Raw genomic sequence first — 8,422 nt, 5'->3', positions numbered from 1 at the left:
TCACGATAAAGAAATCGCATTAGTTTGCATGAGGTAAACTGAAAACGTATTATTTCTTTTAGCATTTTACAGTTCAGATATTTGTAATAAGAGATACAGTGAGTACTGTACACTTTGTATTCTGTGTTATTGAAAATGTAGAAAAACATCCAGACATATTTAATACATTTCAATTGGTATTCTATTGTTTAACAGTGCGATTAAATTGAGTTAATCACATGAGTTAACTGTGATTAATTGACAGCCCTATTATACACCACGACTGCACATCTGATGGAGGGGGCAGAGGCTGTGAGAGAGGCTGAACCGGAGTCCCACAGGCCATACACCTCGAGGCAAGTCACCTGGGAAACTTACCAGGAACTGTCAGATTGATACGAGCCATGCAGGTTCCATGAAGGAAACTAAGAACTTGGTATTCCGCGGCCATCCATTTACTTGCGTTCTTCACAGTAACAAGCTGGTCTGATAGAGAGATCCGTCCCTTGAATGTGCTGTTGTAGTTCCGGATTTCTTTATTAATTAACGCCAGGATGGGGTCACAAGCAGAGTGATCGGAGGTGGCTGCGATGGCGGTTTGCATCTTACACAAAAGAGATGAATTCTCAGATATGTTAATTTTAATACACCCAGAGGAGCCTTCGGGCACAGACAGGTTATAGGGGGGCCAGGCTCCAGGTCCTAGAAGAGAAAGGTGTATTAGCATAGGCGTGCGCAGCATACTTCATTAGGGCGTGCACCCAGGGAATTTTTTTTTTTTTTTTTTTAAAAGGCGAACATCATAAAAGTTGGGGTGTGGGAGGGAGTGCGGTGTGCAGGAAGGGGCTCAGGGCAAGGGATTGAGGCAGAGAAGGGGTGTATGAGGGGGCTCAGGGAAGGGGGTTGGGGTGCAGGGTGCAGCAGGGGGCTCAGGGCAGGGGGTTTGGGGTGCAAGGTGCAGGCAGGGGGCTCAGGCACGGGTTTGGGGGGCAGGGGGCTCAGGCACGGGTTTGGGGGGCAGGGGGCTCAGGCACGGGTTTGGGGGGCAGGGGGCTCAGGCAGGGGGCTCAGGGCACCGCTCACCATGTCCCTGCGCAGCCCCGGGGGTGGAGGGGGGGGTCTGCACAGGGCTCTGCACGCTGCCCTTGCCACGCCTCCAGGTACCTCCCTCGAAGCTCCAATTGGCCGCGGTTCCCCATTCCCGGCCAATGGGAGCTGCGGAGGGCGGTGCCTGGAGCAACCCCACCCCCAGGGCCCAAGGGACGTGGTGGGGTGCCCCGGCCGCTTCTGAGAGGGCATTAGGGTGTGCCTGGGCACACCTCTGTGTATTAGCAACAAGTGGATCCTATATTGCTCCTGGGGAAGACGATGATTTCATCTGGAGAGGAAGCAGCAGCAGTCAGGCTGCAGCTCCGGAGTCAGGAGCAGCGCCAAAGCTGGGTATGGGCGGGGTAACTCAGGGCTGGGATAGCAGAAGATTGCAGGTGGGGATGGAGAGACACCAGAAGAGCTGGGGATGCAAGGGCAGCCCATGGCGTGGAGGGCAGAGGGCTGCAGGTTGGGACTGAGGGGCACTGGCAGAGCTGTGGGTCAGGATTGAGGGGCATCAGCAGAGCTCAGGGGAGGGGGGGGGAGCCCAGAGCTTGAATGAAGAAGTGGGGGCAGAAGGTCAGGACAGAGGGACAGCGGCTGCAGAGCAGGAGGGGGCGGAGCCTGGGGCTGGAACAGCAGAGCGAAGATGGGTCATCCCTCAGCCGGAGCCTCTGGGGGCCGTAGAAGGGGAGGACGGGTCTGCTGTGAGATGCGCCCTGCTACCGCTAGAGATCTGAGGCTGCAATCCCAATGGTAATTAAGGGCTAGTGCAGTGGCTCTCAAACCTTTGTACAGGTGTCCCCTTTCACACAGCAAACCTCTGAATGTGACCCCCCCTTATAAACTAAAAACACTTGTAAATATATTTAACACCATTATAAAGGCTGGAGGCAAAGCAGGGTTTGGGGTGGAGGCTGACAGCTCACGACCTCCCATGAAATAACCCCGCGACCCCCTGAGGGGTCCCGACCCCCAGTTTGAGAACTACTGGGCTAGAGTTTGCAGGGCTGGATTCTTGTCTCATTTCATCACCCAGCTAAGAACCACATCAGCACCCAGCACACTTCAGAGATCCCCAAAGCAACTCGGCTCTGAACAAAAATCTGGCTTTAAGTGTCCAGATTGGGGGGTGGGGCAAAAAGGCAAGGGTGAATATATGGTTAAGAGGCACCCCTCCCCCCATCTCCTGCCCTGCTACCCCAAGTTGGCCCATGAAAATCAATCGGTGCCTCGGATCCACACGCACCCCCACCATCAGCAATAAGCTAGCCCAGCCTGCCAATACAGATCATTTCCTGTAGTTTCCCCCATGTACAGACCCAGCTCCTTATTTTCCAGCCCTGCCTTCTCCCCATAGCAAAGGGGGGAAAGCCACAATCTCCCAGACCTTTAACTCCCTGTTACAACCCCCCGCAGCCATGCACCTCCACACACACCCCTCTCTACTTACTACCAGCAAGAGGGAGACCCCCCCCCCCCATCTACACCCTAGCTGCTACCCTGCAGCAGGAGGAAGGACCACTCTCCTTCACCCATCCCTAGCAGCCTGCTACCCGCATCCCCAGCAGGAGGAGAATTCCCTATTCTGAGGCTACCTGAAATAAGGACCCCCCCCCTGCCCCCATCCCTGTGCCCTACGAACCCAGCACTTTGCCCCATCTCCTTCCTCATTCAGGTCCCCCTGGGTGCTGTCCCTAGGTCACATTCACACACACACACTGCAGCTGGGCCCACTCCCTGGGGAGCAGAGGCAGGAGCAGGGGAACAGCTGGGGACTGCGGGGGGAGGGGTCGTGACTCCAGCTGTTCCTGGCGTAGCCAGCTTTTAAGAGGAGGGGAGCAATGATAAAAAAGGCGCCCCCCCTTGGCTCCTCCACCGCTACACCGACCCTCCCCCTCCATGGCTCCTCCGGCCCTGCCGTGCCACCCCCGTGCCCCCCGCGCCTCGCTCCTCGGGCCCGAGCCTGCCCCCCCCCCCCCCCCCGCTCCTCGGGCCCGAGCCTGCCCCCCCCCCCCCCGCCTCGCTCCTCGGGCCCGAGCCTGCCCCCCCCCCCCCCCGCCTCGCTCCTCGGGCCCGAGCCTGCCCCCCCCCCCCCCGCCTCGCTCCTCGGGCCCGAGCCTGCCCCCCCCCCCCCCGCCTCGCTCCTCGGGCCCGAGCCTGCCCCCCCCCCCCCGCCTCGCTCCTCGGGCCCGGCCGCGGCTGGCGATCCACCAGACTGGCCCCCCCGCTCTTCCGGCCGCTTTTGGAAAGGCGGGGAAGCGACTGCTTGTGCCCCACCCCCCACGGTCAGCAGTGCCCAGCTGCGCCCCCCCCCCATTACCCATCCCCCGCTCACCTGCCACCTGCCACCACCCTGCAGCCAGGCAGAGGGACCCAAGAAAGAACCGCGTCTTTAGTCCCGACATTGGTCCCCGTAGCAGCTGCTAAGTGCGTCCGTCCCCTTCGCGGCACTGCCGGATATTTTCTTGGAGGCTTATATTTCCCGGGAATTTGGACAGACATCACGACCTTGCGTAATCCAACCCGATTGGCTGGAGTGGGTGCCAGCTGACAGGTTCTCCTCCCACGTGAAAAGAGGCGGGACCATTGAAATATGCTGGATTGCAAGGCAAACCCGGGAAGATTCCCCCCCCCCCCCCACACACACACACACAGGCTGGAAGAGAACCTGGTTTTGGAGGCCAGGAGGTTGTTCAGAGGGACGCTGGACTAGCTCGAAATAGAGACGGATCATTGGAGCCCTGAGCGGATACAGACATTTGGATAATTAACTGGTGGCCGACCCGCGCTCCACTTCTTATAGGTATCCGCAGCAGCGCCCTCGCTCACTGGTAGAGACCCGCGCTGATGCACAAATCCGGATCCACATCGGATCCGCAAAGATCGTAAACACCACAACCACATCTGCGGATATACAGCGGACTGGCCGTGGATTTGCGGGGCTCGACACATTAGCTTCTCTAAAACGCCCAGCTCCAAAAGGGGCGAAGGACGGGTGAAACGGACACACATGCGCAAAGGAAAGCGCAAGACGAGACAGAGGAAGCGTGTTTGGGGAGGAGGGGATGGGTGGGGGTGAAAGAGAGCGAGAGCGCAGCAACCTTTCAGTTTTACCCACCTTCAGGGTGATTTGTAGCAGTACAAACTCCCAGCCCAGCAAACACCAGGCCACATAAGTAACTTTGCTCACTTGGGTCCCGATCCTCTGAGCAGTTGCGCAGAGCTGTGCCCCCAGCAGGCCACCCCACAATGTCCCTAAACTTAAACTAAACACGGATCTAACTACTCTGTGGGAAGTCCCACATCGCACGTTTGCAGGATCCAACTCACGCTGGGACAGCATTTTTCAGACCAAGATGGTTTTCCAAGTCATCTTTGTCCCTTCCTCCTGCCCTAACCCACCCCACGGCCAGAGCTAGGGATAGAACCCAGGAATCCTGATTCCCAGTGGTCCCCCCCCCCCCTCTAACCACTAGGCGCCCAGCTCCAAAATCTAACCACTATCTTCCAAGAGCAGAGGTTTTCTGTTCTAGTTCCAGTCCCTACTGAGAAGCCGCTGTGCTGGCCAGCAGGGAAGCACCCGTGCAAACTGGTGGGGTTGAATGAGAAATCCTGAGTTTAGAGATCGCCTTTCACTGAGACTTAGAGGCCGGGAAAAGCCTGGGAGTGAGAGAGGCATAGTCCAGAGCTGTTCCTGGGACGATGGAAGGTTTTAGGCAGCACCCACACCCCTGGGAGCTCTGACCCTCACTTCCCTCCTAGCCCTCCCAGAGCTGTTGGCCCTTGGGGGGAAGCAGCCCTCTCAGGGCACTGTTACAAAGGAAGTTCACAGCTTACCTGCTGGCAGCCCCTTTCTGTGCCGCATCCCCTGCAGCTGAGCCTTTGAGCCATCTCCCCCTCCCGGGGCACCAACAGCCAGGCGTGCTCTACAAACCCCATATTCCAAGCCAGGCCCTACAGCACCTAGGCATGATCAAAACCGCGGGATTTAGCCATGCCCGTCTGCAAGCCTGGTGATTGGCTGTTATTAGCATACTCTCCTCTGATTGGACACAGGGTAGGGCAGGCGTAGCCAGCAGCGGAGAACAGCGTGTAGCGAATGAAGAGTGATCAACATAACGCGCGGGAAGCTGCAGGGCTGGGAGGAGCCCCAGCTGATCTGGATTCCCTCCCAGAGGTTGGTGTAAAGGGGCCGTAGCTCTATTGGAGTCAATGGGCCAGATCCCCGAGTGAAACCACTTCTCTAACCATTAGACCACGCTCCCCTCTCAAAGCCAAGACTGGAGCAGCCTGCACGCTGCTGTCTAGGAAATAGCTTGTGTAACCCACTGCCACTGTGCTTGTGCCACTCAAGGCAGGACTCCTTAATAACTAGAGACCATCATGGCATCTAGTCTGCCCACCTGAAGGGCACAGGCCAGAGAACTGCCCCAAATGCTTCCCAAAGCAGATCTGCCCTGCTCACGTTTCCAGGCTACTGGGCAGGAGGGAGGGACCCGGAATTCAGCCTCTTCCCCAGCTGTAATAAATAAAAATCCAGCAGCCAGATGGGACCCAGCTTTGCCCATTAGGGGGATCAGCCCTGGGTCCTCCTGATCTCTTCTGCTTCTTGAGGAAAGGCACAGCAGCAGGGCTGCTGCCTCTGCTTTCTCTCCTTATAATGGAGGGAGGTGCTTTCTGGTTATTTTAATTTGCAAGCTAGTTTCACGTGAGGTAGGGCAGATCTGCAGGTATCCGGGCAAGTGGGAACACAGAACAATGCTTGCAAACCGCATCTAGTCAAAGCATAACATGAGGCAGCAGGAGACTGAGCCAAAATGCCCGAGTCAGTTTAGTGGAGCTAATACAGTTAGGACTGAGTGCAGAATTTGGAGCATTGTCGTTAAGGCATAAATTGGGCAGCTGGAAGTCTGGGTGGGTGTCAGATGGCAGGAGAACCGAGCTGGGAGCAAAAGGATAAAGGAAATCGGTGCATTCAGAAAGAGAAGCTGTGTGACTGCATTGCTGTGTGTCTGTCTGTGCTGTGCTGGACCCCAGTAATTCCTTCTTCTAGTCTAGGCTATGTAAATTCCTTTACCACATCCTTTATTGATGCTTGCCTAGAGCCGTGGTTCTCAACCAGGGGTACGTGTATGTACCCTGGGGATACGCAGAGGTCTTCCAGGGGGCACATCAGCTCATCTAGATCTTTGCCTTGTTTTATAACAGGCTACAGAAAAAGCACCAGCGAAGTCAGTGCAAACTGAAATTTCAGACAGACGATGACGTGTTTACACTGCTCTATAGACTACACACAGACAGGTAAGTACAATATTTATATTCCAATTGATTTATAATTATATGATAAAAATGAGAAAGGAAGCAAATTTTCAGTAACAGTGGCTTTGACACCTTTGCATTGTTATGTCTGATTTTGTAAGCGAGTAATTTTTAAGTGAGGTGAAACTTGGGGGGACGCACGCAAGACAGATCAGCCTCCTGAAAGGGGTACGGTCATCTGGGAAGGCTGAGAGCCGCTGGTCAAGAAGCCAGTAAGTATACGTCTACACTGCAAAGGAAAACCCGTGGCTGGCCCATGCCAGCTGACTCGGGCTTTCGTGGCTTGGGCTGTGGGGCGGTTTCATTTTTGTGTAGACTTCTGGGCTCTGGTTCTGGGACCCTCCCACCTGGTAGGGTCCCAGAGCCTGAACTCCAGGCTTAGCCCAGATGTCTCCACAGCAATGACATAGCCCTGCAAGCCCAAGTCAGGTGGCACAGGCCAACTGTGGATGTCTAGTTGCTGTGTAGACATGCCCTGAGTTTCATGCAGGCACTACGCTGGTTCTGGCACCACATGGCCTGTCTGTCTGAATATTTATCCTGGGCTGATCCTACGACCTTCCTGAGTCATCACCACTAAGTCAGCCCTATGACTTATCAGGGGTGGGAACAGCCAGTCACAAAAAAGCATGAGCCACCCATATGTGACTGTGCAGAATTTGAGCAGTGGTGTTGTAGCCGTGTCAGTCCAAGGATCTACAAGGTGGGTGAGAGATCTTTTACTGGACCAACTTCTGCTGGGGAGAGAAACGAGCTTTCGAGCCTGTCTATTCCAAGCCCTGCTGTTGGGTGAGTGTGTGTGTGTGGGGGGGTGTAAATTGCTTTCCCCTCCCCCGTGCCTCAGTTTCCCCATCTGTGAAATGGCACTAATGATTTTTGTAAAGTGCTAGATCTACTTTATGAAAAGCGCCAGATACAAGCTAGGTATTATTAAAGATTGTGAGGAGTTCAGCTACTCTGATAAGGGGAACCCTATGGCTAGAGCCCTTCTGATCTGGGGGGAAACCAGAAAAATCTCATGTCCATTGGTGTAAGTAAGGGGAAACTGAGGCCCACACAGGGCCATTTTCTATGCAACAGGCTGCTGCCTACATATATTGCAGGTGGCCCCTTTAACGTGCCATGCTCTCTTGGCGCACAGCTCGGCCTCCGTCAGCAATGAACTGTGCCACCCTCTAGTGATTTCTCTGTGGGCCCCCTGTTGGCATGGTGGGTCCCTCCCCACACACAGCCCCCTGCTGGAGTTGTGTTCCCCACCTTCTTCACTGGACCCAGCCCTCTCAAAAACAGGTTGCAGTGGGCAGGGAGACACTGATCAGAGTGAAGACCCAAGGCAGTGGGAACCTGCTTCCCCTCGCCCCTCCTACAATTGGTCTTCCATGTGCACCATGCCATCAAGGGGGAGGAGGGGGATTTTTTTTAAACCCCTGCAGAGACCTCTGTGTGAAGAAGGAAGAGCCAGTTGCTAGCATCCCAGCAGAGCTCTGTGCTGGATTGTTTTAGGGGTTTCCCCTGGACACCCTGCTCTTCACAGCAGTGCTTTGGTGCCCGCTGTTACAAGGTGCCTGTGGCTTTCTGGAGCAGGCTCTCTGCAAACTCTGGCAGACCTCACTGTGTCAGCTTTTTGGACACTGATCTTTGCAATCCTGAGGGAGGAACTGGGGAGGGGGGAGTGATGCACAAAGAACCTGTCATGGGGTGAGGGGAGGAGGAATGGAGCACCCCCAGCACACCTGCCATAGCGGTAAGAGGGAGAGAGAGTGGTACAGGGGAGGAGGCATGGGGGGGACGGACACAGAGCCCCTGGCATGGAGGGGCACACAGATGGGGGTGAACAGAGTCCCTGGCAATGGGAAGGGGCGACATTGGAGGGTGGCACACAGAGCCTTTGGGCTTGGGGGAGAAAGGGGAACCCCCTGGTCTAGGGGTCATGGGGCTGTGGGGGGCACACAGAGCCCCTGGCTTGAAGGAGGGAGGGAGGGGGCAGTTGCGGAGGGGGGTCCGTGCAACAGAGGGGGGTGCTGGGGGAATG

This window comes from Malaclemys terrapin, chromosome 13 (genome assembly GCF_027887155.1).
Source record: "Malaclemys terrapin pileata isolate rMalTer1 chromosome 13, rMalTer1.hap1, whole genome shotgun sequence".
NCBI classification, from domain to species: domain Eukaryota; kingdom Metazoa; phylum Chordata; order Testudines; family Emydidae; genus Malaclemys; species Malaclemys terrapin.
This window is presented reverse-complemented; position numbering follows the sequence as displayed.